This window comes from Harpia harpyja, unplaced genomic scaffold, assembly GCF_026419915.1.
Source record: "Harpia harpyja isolate bHarHar1 unplaced genomic scaffold, bHarHar1 primary haplotype scaffold_54, whole genome shotgun sequence".
Classification (NCBI taxonomy): domain Eukaryota; kingdom Metazoa; phylum Chordata; class Aves; order Accipitriformes; family Accipitridae; genus Harpia; species Harpia harpyja.
Genome location: NW_026293414.1, coordinates 734270 through 748134, shown reverse-complemented (window position 1 = coordinate 748134; position 13865 = coordinate 734270). Strand labels below are relative to the sequence as shown.

Genomic DNA, 13865 nt, shown 5'->3' with positions numbered 1-13865 from the left:
GCAGAACCAAGGGCTTCTCCGTTTCTCGCTCTGCTGCCCCAGCGAGCTGGCTGGGAGGGGACACAGCAGAGACCGCTGCCCCGAGCTGACCGACGAGGTACCACGGTCCGTTCCACGTAGTGTCACGCTCAGCAAGAAATTCGGGACTGGGGGAGTCTTCCCAAGGCAGCCGTCGCACCGAGATGGCTGGGCGTCTGCCTGCTGGTGAGAGGTGGTCGGTGGTTGCTGTCACGTCCGTTGGTTTCCTTTCTTATTCCCTGCGCTTGTTAAACTGTCTTTATCTCGACTCCCTTAGGTGACAGCCTAAGGAAAATGGAGCCTCCTGGGTCTCAGAGTAATTCCAGAGCTAAAGCAGCGACAGACATCAGCTCTGGATCAGATAATACGTGCCGACGCTCATCGCTGACCCAAGAAGACATGCTCCTCCTGTCCTACCCGAGGGTTTCAAATCCAACACGCTTTCTTCCTAAAGCAGGACGCTGCCTTATTTACTTGTAACGCCGTTCCTACGCTCCTTGAGATGCGGCTAGAGGTGGGTTACGCAGACCATCAAGCTGCCGTTTGGGAGCACCAGAGCCTTTTGGGTACTGTTTGTCACCACCGTTTGCGTGAGAAGGGAACTAAAACACAATAGACGGCGAGAAATTTAACCTGCCGTGGAGATAGCTACGGTGAGCAAGTCCGATTTTGTGCTTTACAAAGCATCATTTTTAAAATTCAACCCTGAGTTTTGCAAGTGTAAACCCTTATTTTTATAATGCAAGCCTCAATGTTAGGGCAAAAAGCATCAATTTAAAAGACCAAAGCCTACTTTGGGGGGTGCAAACAGTCATTTTTAAGGTCCAGACCCACATATATGGAGTACAAAACCTAATTTATTAGCTCCAAGGTCCATTCTTAAGGTTCAGAGACTCATTTTAAGGGCCCAGAGCATCATTTTTAAGCCCCAAAGTCTGATCTGGAAGGACCAAAGCCTCATTTGTAGAGTCTAAATCCGAATTTATACAGTCCAAAGCCTCATTTTTACTTTCCAGACTCTTAGCTTTGCCTTCCAAAGCCTCATTTTAGTTTCCAAAACCTTCATTTTTAGGGTGCAGAGGCTCAGTGTTAGTTTGCATAGTCTCATTTTCAGGGTCCAAAGCCTCTTTTTAGGATCCAGACAGGCATTTTTAGGGTCCAAGCTGCATCTGGAGTGTCCAAACCCTCATTTGGAGGGTCCAAAGCCCACTTCTAGGGCTCAAAGCCTCATGCTTAGGTCCCAAAGCCTCATTTTTAGGGTCCAAAGCTTTGATTCTAGGGTTGAAGGACTTCAGTTGTAGGCTCCCAACCCTCTTTTTAAGGTACAAACCCCTCACTTAGGGCTCAAGGCCTCATTTCCTTAATGCCCGAGGCATATAATGAGCATCCAAAGACCCATTTGTAGGGTCCAAAGCCCCATTTTAGGGCCAAAATCCTTGTTTTTAGGCTTTAAAAACGGCCCTTTGGAAATGGTGACTCATATGGCAATATGAAAGAGGGGTCTCAGCATCCCCGGGCCCCCGCTGCCTGCGGCTGTCTGAACCTCTCCCAGCTCTTTCTGGGAGACGGAGATTGCCGCGGGAAGGGGTTACTGGGAGGAGGTACTGGTCCGGCCGACTTGGGAGGGTCCGTACCAGTTCCTTGTGCTCTTTCTAGTTAGTGCACAACAAGAAGAGGGTGGAAGACGACCTCCGGCAGAGCCTGCCGTACCTGCGGGACACTCGAGCCACCTTGCCAGCGGTGGCCATCAGGTTCATCGGTGGGCCACAGTCCTTGGCCGCAAGGTCTTGCCGCACGGCACCCGAGGAACCGGAGCTGCGGGATATCTGCGACGGCAAGGAGGGGCTGGTGGGGCAGGGGACGGGGACTGGGCAGGGTGCCGTGGTCTGCAGGGGACTCCTGGGGGTCTCTGCAGGCAGTGGGGGGGTCACGGCTGCTCCGCTGCCTTCTCTTGCGGCCCTCCCGCCCTTGGCGAAAGACCCTGAACTCTCCGTCAGGACTCCAGCAGCGGAGGAGATCTTCGTCCCGATAAGAGAGATGCCAACATCGGGATGGAGCCTGCAGTCGCTGTGCTGCTGGCCCCTGGTGAGCCCTGAAGAAGTGAAATCCTCCTCTGGAAAACAGCTGTATCTTAATAAATTTAGGGTTTTTTTAATAAAGCTGGAACAACAAGCCCAGTCCCATGCTGTCCTTCCCATGGAGAACACCCAGAGCGTGCTGAGCAGACAGCGTCATGCCTGGCTTGTGCTGCTGCCTGCAGGACAGCACAGCGGGACCCCGGGTGTCCTTGCAGAAAAGTCCCAGCTGCTCCGCTGGACCACAGAACCCGGAGAGGAGGAGGAGGAGAGAAGCTTTAGCCCAGCCTGCCTCTCCTGAGTCATCTCAGGGCACCCGTGCTCTGCCGAGCTGGCAAATTGTCATTTGTCCTGGCATCTAAACCCTCTCGTTTACAGGGGAGGTGTGCTGGTTTGGGCTGGGATAGAGTTAATTTTCTTCACGGTAGCTGGCATGGGGCAATGTTTCGAGCGGGAACAAGGGGTTATACCAGATGTCGCGAGTGGGGACAGCCCAAAACTACGTAAGCCAAGCGGGGCAGGAACAAAACTGCCACCAGCCACCTCGAGCGGGAATCTGGCAAAGCTGTGGCTGATGGGAAGCTGACAAACCCTGGAGGCAGGAGAAAAGGCGGGTCGCAAGCGGTGTTCCCCAGGGCTCAGGATTGGGGCTGGTTCCAATAGCTTTATCGATGATTTGGACGAGGGGATCGAGTGCTCCCTCAGCAAGTTTGCAGACGACACCAAGTTGGGAGGATGGGTTGATCTGCTGGAGGGTAGGAAGGCTCTACAGAGGGATCTGGACAGGCTGGATCGATGGGCTGAGGCCAATCGTATGAAGTTCTACAAGGCCAAGTGGCGGGTCCTGCACTTCGGTCACGGCAACCCCTTGGAATGCTACAGCTTTGGGGAAGAGTGGCCGGAAAGCTGCCCGGCAGAAGAAGACCTGGGGGTGCTGGCTGACAGCCGGCTGAATATGAGCCAGCAGTGTGCCCAGGTGGCCACAAAGGCCAACGGCATCCTGGCCTGTATCAGAAATAGTGTGGCCAGCAGGAGCGGGGAGGTGGTTGTCCCCCTGTACTGGGCACTGGTGAGGTGACACCTCGAGTCCTGGCTTCAGTTTTGGGCCCCTCACTACGGGAAAGACGTTGAGGTGCTGGAGCGTGTCCAGAGAAGGGCAACCGAGGTGGTGAGGGGTCTGGAGAACAAGGAGAAGGGTCTAGAGAACTTCCGAGGAGCGGCTGAGGGAACTGGGGTGGTTTAGTCTGGAGAAGAGGAGGCTGAGGGGAGACCTCATCGCTCTCTACAACGACCTGAAAGGAGGGTGTAGCGAGGTGGTTGCTGGTCTCTCCTCTCAAGTAACTAGGGATAGGAGGAGAGGAAACGGCCTCCAGTTGCGCCAGGGGAGGTTTAGTTTGGATATTAGAAAAAATTTCTTTACTGAAAGGGTTGTCAGGCATTGGACCAGGCTGCCCAGGGAAGTGGTGGAGTCACCATCCCTGGAGGTGTTCAAAAAGCGCGTAGACAAAGCACGACACAGCTGGTTGTACTGGGTCCTCCTGTAGACAACTCAACTTTTTTACTGGGTTGTACTGGGTCCTCCCGTAGAGAACTCAACTTTTTTACATGTGCTTCCGTGCAACAATATTGTCTCATCTCTTTTCAAATGTCGTCGCCCTGCAGTCGTTGCTGAGGGAATGGCTCCGCCACAAAGGATCCTCTTTCCCCCGGAGAAGATTTACATGGACTGGCAGCAACGATGCAGAGCTGGAGCGGGACTCCACAACTCGGGCAACATGTGTTTCCTCAACTCCGTCCTGCAGTGCCTGACATACACCCCACCTCTGGCCAACTACCTGCTCTCTCGTGAGCACAGCCAGTCGTGTGAGTACTTTTAGGAACAGCTCCTTGTAAATCTGTCGGGCACTTCCCAAGGATTCCAAGAATCTGGAATTTAAGAGAAAAGCAGCCCTTCTTTGCCAATTCCCCGAGTGGGTCTTCTCTGAACACCCAAGCCTAGAAGGCACTTGTCGTATCTAGCTGTGTTCGTCTTCAGAAGGGCACCCCTTTCTAGCCCCAGGTCTCGGTCCCTATTCCTGCAGGTTAAACCCTCTTTGCTTATTGCACAGAAATATTCTGTCAGTTTCACATCCCTCTGAAGAAAGTTTTCTCTGCGCTAAAATGTCCTGGGCTCGTTGGGATGCTGTCGCCTTGGGAGGAGTGGAGACCGTTCTTAGAACTTCAAAATCCCCACTGGGTTTCCCATTGCTGTGGATGTTTTGCTCACCTAAGGCTCTTGCTTCCCTCCCTTCCTCTTCAGGCCGCCAGCCAGGCTTCTGCATGATGTGTAGAATGGAAAAGCACGTTAACAGCGTCCTGCGCTTCTCAGGCGGTGCCATCTATCCTTCGGCTGTCGTCAGCATTCTCACACGTGAGTCATTTCGGGTGCTTTGACAAGTTTTCTTCTGTTCTTGTAGGAGAAAGCTACTAACTTCTTCTTTTTTAGTAATAGGAAAACATTTCCAGCTTGGCAGGCAGGAAGATGCCCATGAGTTCTTACGTTATGCTATTGATGCCATGCAGAGAGCTTGTCTGGGTGGAATCAGCAAGTAAGCACAAGCAAATTCCCTTTGCAATGTTCCCGAGCCCTTTGGACTCCTTGGTGCAGTGCCATCAAGGAAAAACTACGCCCAGGGCTTTCACACAAAGCAAAACTCCGGGAGGAGATAACTCTCTGCCTTACCATTTATTTCCAGCTTGGACATCTCTTCTGAATCGACTACCATCGTCCACCAAATATTTGGGGGCTTTCTGAGATCCAGAGGTACTTTTCCACAACCATTGCTCTCCTTGGAATTGTCTGTGTCCTTCTGTCGGCCTGCGATGAACAGCCGATGGTGTGACTGGCGTAGTAGGTATGAAGGACGTAAAGCGGCAGTCAGTCGACTTCCCCATCGCGGAGCATTTTGAATTTCCTTCCAGTCACGTGCTCGAGCTGCAAAGTGGTTTCTGATTCCTACGAGGCCTTTCTGGATATTCCTCTGGATATCAAAGTAAGAGAGTTTAATTGTGCTTCAAGATGTCGCAAGGCCCCTGTAGCTTTCCAGAATCAACACAGTTGCTTTAAAAACGCATGCCGTGAACACAAGAGAGCCTGGTGGTGGGTGGCAAGTGGAGTGGAAGGATCCCTCTGCGTCCTTCTTCTTTTTGCCCTCCCTCAACACCCGTCTGACGGGTGGTATTATTTTCATTATTGATGACCCCGCGTGCCATCGGTAGCTGAACTGAGCAGCGGCACAGAGACGTAGCTCTTGATAGCCCCGGGAATTGAGGGAAATGTTCGGCATCGTACCCTCTTTCTGCCTCCTTGTGGGCGCTGCTTGCGGGTTCACCTGGGTCTTCTTGTCAACTCCTGATAAGTGTTTGGGCGAGGGCATTTCCCGGAGATCAGTCTCTCCTTTCTCACTCCTCCAGGCAGCCTCAACTGCCACCGCAGCGCTGACGGACTTCGTGAAACCCGAGCAGCTAGATGGTGAAAACTGCTTTAAATGCAGCCAGTAAGATGATTATTAACACCATATTAATACTAGATCCTGCGTGAAGGTGCTGCACATACTCTAGCATAAGCCATCTTTTCATATAACATAATTTATTAACATAATAATTCACATAGGTTAGATGCACGATAATGAGGCACCGATATTTTAATATGGCTCTGTGCATCTGAACAGCCTTAAAACAGCGTAGGGGGGTGTGAGACATGAAAGGATGTCTGGCCTTCTTGGGGCAAGATAGGGCGTATACGAAGGTTGCATTTCAGCACTTGGCTCTGTGCTTGGTTTCAAGGTGTAACAAGACGGTTGCCGCCTCCAAGAGGTTTACAATCCATCGCGCACCCAAGGTTCTCACCGTGTGTCTGAAACGGTTTGAAGATTTCAGCGGCGGGAAGATCAACAAGGTGCGTATGCAACTGGAGCGCAACGTTCCCTTCCTGGAGCGGGATATTTCCCAAAGCAGTACGCTCTTTCACAAGCCGTTCACGTTGAGTTGTTCGCGTTCCCTTCCGGGGAGAGGAGAGTTGCCGCGGGAAGACAAGCACGTACTCTGCTCCGGGAGAGCTGCTTTGGCCGAGAACAGTGTCCTGCCACCCAAACCATTACCTGTTGCTTTGGGGAAAAACCAAGTGTTCATGAGCCCCAAAGATGTATTTATACACCTCTGGTCTTGGAGGGCTATTTCGTGTAGTATTTCAGGATCATTTCCGAGCACTCTCGGTCTCTCCGTAGGTTGTGAAGTACTCCAACTGCTTGGATCTTCACCCGTACATGTCTCAGACAGACGGAGAACCGCTCTTCTACTCTTTATACGCTGTCCTGGTGCATAGCGGTAACAGGTGTCATTCAGGGCACTATTTCTGCTACACAAAGGTAAAGAGCAACTTCCTTCCATGCACGAGAAAAAGGCGTGCTGAGGAAGACAGACTTTCACGGCAGTGATACCGGCAGCCAAGGATTTGGGGGAGAAGGTCTCCTTAGAGGCTGGGTTGGGTTTGTTTTGGCGTGCTCTTGGTTCTGTAGTTTTCTGCCTGAGTTTTTGTGGAGAAACCATGCAGTTCATCTCCAGATATCATTGCCTTTTTTTTTAAAGGCCAGCAACGGGCTGTGGTACGAGATGGACGATTCATCTGAAGATCTTTGTGACGGCAACACGGTTCTCCAGCAGCAAGCCTATTTGCTGTTCTATATCAGGTAATAACAGAAGAGTACTTAAAGGGAAAGATGGGAAGGGACTTTTTACGAGGGATTGTAGTGGTAGGACTAGGGGGAACGGTTTTAAACTGAAAGAGGGCAGGTTTAGGTCAGCTGTTAGGAAGAAATTCTTTACGGTGAGGGTGGTGAGACACTGGAAGAGGTTGCCCAGAGCAGTTGTGGATGCCCCTTCCCTGAAAGTGTCCAAGGCCAGGTTGGATGGGGCTTTGAACAACCTCACCCCATGGCAGGGGAGATGGAACGAGATGATCCTTAAGGTCCCTGCCGACCCCAACCATTTTAGGATTCTATGAAATGGAGGCCGTAGGGAGGATAAAGATGAGGTCTTGCTCCAACAAGGGCAGACCCCAACCAAATTTCAAATTTGTAGGTTTGGATACGTCTTCTCTCTGTCATAGAAACCGCTCCAAGAAAATGGCTGGACCCCAGGGAAAGCTGCAAGAACAGCCCTAAACAGAAATCACTCTTTTTTTTTTTTCTCCAGGAGCTCTGATTTAAGGGGAGGAAGGCCTTCTTCCCCACAGATACCATCACATGCCCATGCCTTCCCGAGTCAGTGGGCGGCCGGCAGCAAGAAGGTAGATCCTGTGGGACCACCGGGTCTTCTTCCTAGGACTAAGGTAACTCTGGGGAGATGGATCAGTGGATTTCTTTCCGGGATCTTGGCATCGTTCTCTTTTCCCTCCCACGCTGCAGCTTTCTTCAAAGCTGCAACGCTTCTCCCTCTCAAAGCATCCCACCTCGATCCACCCCATTTGTCCACCTTTGGGTCTTCTGCCTTTGCAGCCCTCCAGGAGAAGCTCTGGGACGCCCTTAGCTGTCCCGTCCCACAGTTTCTGGGGGTTCCCCACTGTTCTGGTCCTTTCATGGGGAAAGGTCAGGGCCTTTTCACAGCTCTCTTTGCAGGACGTGGCGGTGGGCATGGAGGATGCTCCACAGGACTGCAGCTCCTCTACAAGAACCAGGACCAGCCAGTTAAACCAGGCAGATGCGTGGGAGGCATCTGCAGCGTGGGCAGGCAGGCGCAGCACGGCCTCGTGCGCGTCCAGAACCCAACCCGGCTTCCCGTTCCGCTGTCAACTGTTTGACCGTGGGCCGCACGCTGCGCAACGGGACGACGAGCAGGAGGACGGATTCACCTCCTGTTCCTGCTGCCAGAGGAATGGGGCCAGGGAGAGGGCCTGGAGCAACTTGCCGCAACGGGACAAGGATTTCTGCAGCTGCCTCTTGGCCACAAAGGACTACAACTACTCAGCAAGGAGGAGGACTAGTCCGAGTCACAAACAAGCCCCCAGGGATGACTCACCTCCGTGGACCTCCAACTCCAGCTCCCGGTGGGCTCCCGCATCCTGGGCTGCCTGGGAGCAAAGATTGCTTCAGGAGAGAGAGCGGAGCTGATCCCCGCAGTGTGGCTGTAAACTCTGCAGACGGTTCGCGGAATACACAGACGACCGTGGCTCAGCGAGGAGGAGGAGAACTAGTTCTCCGAGTCACGAACAAACCCCCAGGGATGATTCACCTCCGTTGACCTCCAACTCCAGCTCCAAGGCGGTTCCCACATCCCAGGCTGCCTGGGAGCAAACTCAGCTGCGGGAAAAAGAGCGGAGCCGATCCCCGCGGCGGGGTTACAATCTCCGCAGCCGGTTCGTGGAGTACACGGACAACCATCGCTCCGCAAGAGGAGGAAGAGGTGTCAGAAGAAGTCCTCCACGTCGTGAGCAGGTCCCAAGGGATGATGCGGCCCCAGGACCCTCCAGTGCCCGCTCCAAGCAGGCTCCGGCACCCAGGGCTGCTCAGGATCAAATCCTGCCGAGGCAGAGCGAGCGAAGCAGATCCCCGCAGCAGGATTATGATCTCCAAAGCCGGTTCGTGGACGCCACAAACTATGACCCCTCAGCAGGAAGGAGGAGGGCTTCCCTGATGAGGGAGAAACACAACGTCTAACTTCTGCAATGCTGGGGAGGAGGAAGAGGAGGAAGAAGAATCCATCAAGTACCAAAGCAGGGACCAAGCTGCACGAAGGACACCAGCAGCCCATCCTCTCCCTCCTCCCAGTGCTGCCTCTGGCCAGGAAAAGCTCGGAAAGAACTTCCAGAAATTCGGACAACTCTGCCAGCTGGCCCACCTGCCCACAGGTCCCTCGAGGAAGAGCTTCTCTCTGTTTTTGGGATCACCCTGCAAAAACAACACTCGCTTAGAGCCAAGAGGCAGAAAAGCCAAAGACAGAATTAAAAACATTTGTTGGCCTTGCATGTGTAATTTATGGGGCGTTTCCTTCTCTGTAGGTTTTGCGGCAATTGGTGGAAATAATACCCGAGAATATATACCTTCATATATAATTCTAAAATGCTTCCTGTAATACATTAGATACGGGGGTTTCTTTTTAAATCCTTTTATATATAAATGAATATAATTTTTCAATATATATGAAAACGAGAGATTTTTTCTCCACTTCAACACCTCACCCCCATATTTAGTGTTTTAGTATTCTTTTTAACACTCCCCCTCCATCAATGGTCAGGCATTTTTGGGCTGCGATCCCCCTTTTTGGGGGGGACCCCCCCCCATCCCCCATTCACCTCCTCTCCTCCGCCACATCCCTGCCCCCCGCAGTGACATTGGGGTGCCCCAAATGATGTCATCACCCCCCCAGACCCCCTCCTTCTTATTCACCCCCCCCAAAAAAAAGCACAAACCAAGGGAAAGGACCCCGACCAGCAGCTTGTGACTTTAATAATGCCTTTTACATAGGTACGTGCCTGCTCCCCAAAAGCAGTGGCTCCACTAGAAAAATAAAAGGAGGGCCCCCCCCCCACCGCAAACAGTTGCAGCCCCCCCCCCCAGCCCTTGTCCTGCAGGCTGGCGGCTGCCCCAAGGAGGGGGAGCGTGCCAGACGATGGTGCCACATCTCGCGCTCTGCTCCGCACCGGGACGGGTTCCCCGGGTCGCAAACGTCCCTGGTCCCTCTCGGCCCCGCGCTCTGCTGAGCATCGCGAGATGCTTACGACAGGACATGTGAAAAACAAGCAAAAAAAAACCCCCCAAATTGTATTTCAGCTGTATACGGAGGGGTTAAAAGATGGGGTTTTGGTCCGTGGGTGAACACTGGGGGAGAAATAGATAGCCGAGAAAAGCTCAGTCAGCACAGAAAACGGATGGTTTGTTGCCCGTTGCTTGGAATACCTGTTCCTCCGCAAATGTGTAAATACCGGGATTTTTCCGAAGAGCAGCGGGCTCGTGTACGGCGAGGCCACTGTTGCCTCCGTGGGGACGCCCACGGAAAGCTGGCACCTACCGATTGCTGGGCCGAGCTCGCGGCGCAAGACGGCACAAGAATGTACGGATGGTCCGTCTTCCTCACGGTCCTCGGGTCAGGATGTTAATCTGCTTTACAAGATACCCTTAGCATAACGCATCTCTGTCATCGTTAAATGCTTGCTTTTTCCCTTATAGTCAGTGTGTGTGTGTGTGTGCGCGTCTTCTTGGGAATCCTCGAAAGCACCCTAAAACATCAGCATATTAAAAAAATAGCACAGAAGAAAGTAGGGGAAATTCCATCAGAATAAGGGGTAGTAGCTGAGCTAAAGGGAGATTCTAGCTACACAGGTCAGCTCAAAATACAACGTGTCCTTTAAAAGCTAAGAGTGATTTGAACACTTCAAATCAGTATTAAGACGAACTGATACCATTCTGAACGCATTCTTAGCGTAAAAGTAAACACTCTTGCCAGTGTCGGAAGGTGTCTCCTCCCCTCCGCACAGCCCTGCTGCAGGGAGATAATCCTGGGGGGCTGCGGGACGAGGCTGTAACGTCATCAGAATCCACGCTTACAGATCCACCACAATAGCTACAGCCCTTGCGCTGCTGCTGCTGCTGCACATCTTGCTTGCTCGGTCAATAAAGCTGAAAGTGAAGTGGAAAACTTCAAAGAGTAAAATGAAAAATAAAGAACAAATCTCCTTAATTCACTTCATACTAAGAAGGTATGCAGATATTTATACACATTCAATAAAATACTTCTATGATAAAAGTATTTGGTTTTCCTTTTGCATTAGCTTAACTTGCACAGCTGTGAATTGACACCATTAAATTAGCCATCTCCAAAATACAGAGTAATTATTTGACTACAGGGTGTTTTGTGTGTTACATGATGCGGAGGGACGCCTGGCCAGCTGTACTGCCCAAGAGAGATGCTACTGACTGCCAGGGAAATGCACCATTGAAAGCCAGACAGAAATAAAGTACTTTGGAGCACTCTGTCCAAATGTAGGGAAAAAACCCCGAAACATTTAGTTGCCTCTCTTTTTAAACATGTAGAACAAATACCTAACTGCTTAAGCGCACCTAATAAATTCTATGCTACAGCTACTGGCAGTTACAGTTTAAACAATGCAAGTCAGTTTGTAAATTATACAATTTTAACTTCTTTTAAAGTTTCATTTATGATAGAAAAAAAATCAGTAAGATAAGAGATCCCTCCTATGCTTTTACTTTTGGCGGGGTGGAAATTCAAATCCCCAGTGCTGCAACACCTCAGGCTACCAAAAAGGACTGGCAGATTTGTTATTGCTTTTGGCTGTACTGCAGCATGCAGAGGAACGTGTTTTTAAGAGATCTCGACTGTTACAACTGAGAACCCAGAAAGCAGCGACGCAATCAACTTTCAAAAGACGTGCTGTACTTGCGTCTTTGGAAAGAAATTGACTTTTTTGTTGTTTTTTTTTCTTTTTTAAGAGTGAACAGTCTTGTTGCTGATGACTTCTACCGCCAAGTACAGCATCGCTGAAGATCTGCTCTGATGGAAAGCTCATAAAATGCAACTTCTTTGAATGAGAAAGATTTCCATTTTGGAAAATCTCTTTCAAACTAAAGTCAAAAACTACACGCTGCAGGGAAGTGGTCCCTCACCTTAGCTTCCAGAGGGCTGGGGGTCTGCATCCATCCTCAACAAAAACCACATCAGCTAACCAGGATAGTCCTGCAGTTGCCAGGTTCCGCTTCATCATCTACAAAAAACCAAAAAACAACAAATAAACCAACCACAACCAAAAAAACCCAGTACCAGCAGTCACGTCAATCGACACAGACCTCTTCCGCGACAAACACCTCCTCAAAAGCAATATGGCCTTCCTGTTAAAGAATTTTCAGACGTGGGTTTCTCTAGGTTTGCTTTATTAACAACTCAGAGTTGGGCCACCACCGCAGTGAATGGCACACTTCCAAAAGTTTCCAAACCTTACATACCCTTTTGCCACCCATTGTCCCAGTCCAAAGTCTCTGTAATTTTCCAGCCAAAGTCTCTGTAGTTTTCCAGCCGATTTTCTGTTCTCCTAGCGTTATCATTCATCATCTTACTCATCCATTCTCCATTCTCATGTCTCGGTTCTTCTGAGATTGGTGCTCATAGGCAGAAGGTCTCCGGTCACCATCATCACTTATCTTCTTACACTTCAAAGGTAAATTTGAAGTGTAATGAATCTTTAAAAAATTAGAAATTTTAGGCGTATCAACATTTTAACCATAGACTCTTACTGCTGTTCCCTGACTCTGCATCCGCAGGCAGAGCAGCTCCAAGCCAAACACACACGTGCGTGGACTGACAATACAGAGAACGCTACAACCAGTGGGACTCAAAAATGAGAGAAAACTCTCAGCAACAAGAATGACTCCCAGACGGGAGATGCTGTCGAGCAAGAAGACCTACGGGGCTGCAACGGCGAGGTAAGGAGGCTCTATGGGAGCCCCCGAGAAAAAAAAAGAGTCAAATGTAACAGCCCGCGACAAGAACTTACTGTCAAAACTGGGACAATGGATGCACAAGAAGCCAGGCTGTAAGACCTAAGACCCTAAAGACGTGGAGGAGAAACCCCAGAAAGTAGACCCCACGAAAACAGGGCTCTCAAGAGAAGAGCTGCTGACGCAGCCCTGATACCTACTGCAAGCAGAATGATCCAGAAACATCTACAACACAACGCACACTTTGATTTAAGCTTCAGTTGCAAGACAAGACGCACTTGGCCGACTCTGTGCAGGTGAGGCAAGGCATTCAAGGCTACAGATGCCTACTGAGGGGCACGCCAAACTTGCTGAGCACCAAGAGCATCGAGACCTGCGGAAGGCAGAACGAAGGACACAGACTACACAACAGCACGGGTGGGAACTGCCCTGCCTGGCACACGCGCGTATTGCATGGGAGAGTGTCGTGGTTTAACCCCAGCCAGCAACTAAGGACCACGCAGCCGCCGCTCGCTCGCTCCCCACCCACCCAGTGGGATGGGGGAGAAAATGGGGAAAAGAAGTAAAACTCGTGGGTTGAGATAACAACGGTTTCATAGAACAAGAAAGAAGAAACTAATAATGATTATGAGAACACTAATAAAATGACAACAGCACTAATAAAAGGATTGGAATGTACAAATGATGCGCAGTGCAACTGCTCACCGCCCGCCCATCGACACCCAGCCAGTCCCCGAGCGGCGATCCCCCCCACACCGACTCCCCCCAGCTGATATACTGGGCATGACGTCCCATGGTATGGAATACTCTGTTGGCCAGTTTGGGCCAGCTGCCCTGGCTGTGTCCTGTGCCAACTTCTTGTGCCCCTCCAGCTTTCTCGCTGGCTGGGCATGAGAAGCTGAAAAATCCTTGACTTTAGACCAAACATTACTTAGCAACAACTGAAAACATCAGTGTTATCAACATTCTTCACATACCGAACCCGAAACATGGCACCGTACCAGCTACTAGGAAGACAATTAACTCTATCCCAGCTGAAACCAGGACAGAGAGACCCCACGCCCTCCATCTGCGCCCAAACACGGTCGATCCTGAAGATCCCTCTCCACCGCACTGACTTCATCCCCAACCCCTGCCTGCCCGAATTCGCAACCTCTCTCCGCTCCATGTCCGTCCCCCCCCCATATCATTTGCCCCTCAACTTTGCTTTCAGAGGGCTGCGGGTCAGGTTCCGTCCTCCACAAAGTCTGCCCCAGCTATTTAAGATGTCGCTGCTATCACCAGGTTC

At 51.0% G+C, this 13865-nt stretch overlaps 1 non-coding gene across 1 annotated transcript; it reads right to left on the bottom strand.

Annotated features, from left to right (window-relative positions):
* Positions 1 to 323: 323 nt before the first annotated feature.
* On the bottom strand, positions 324 to 408 carry LOC128138543 (small nucleolar RNA SNORD45). Its single transcript, XR_008234078.1, has one exon. It is a non-coding gene; the product is annotated as a small nucleolar RNA SNORD45 (small nucleolar RNA).
* Between the last annotated feature and the right edge of the window lie 13457 nt (positions 409 to 13865).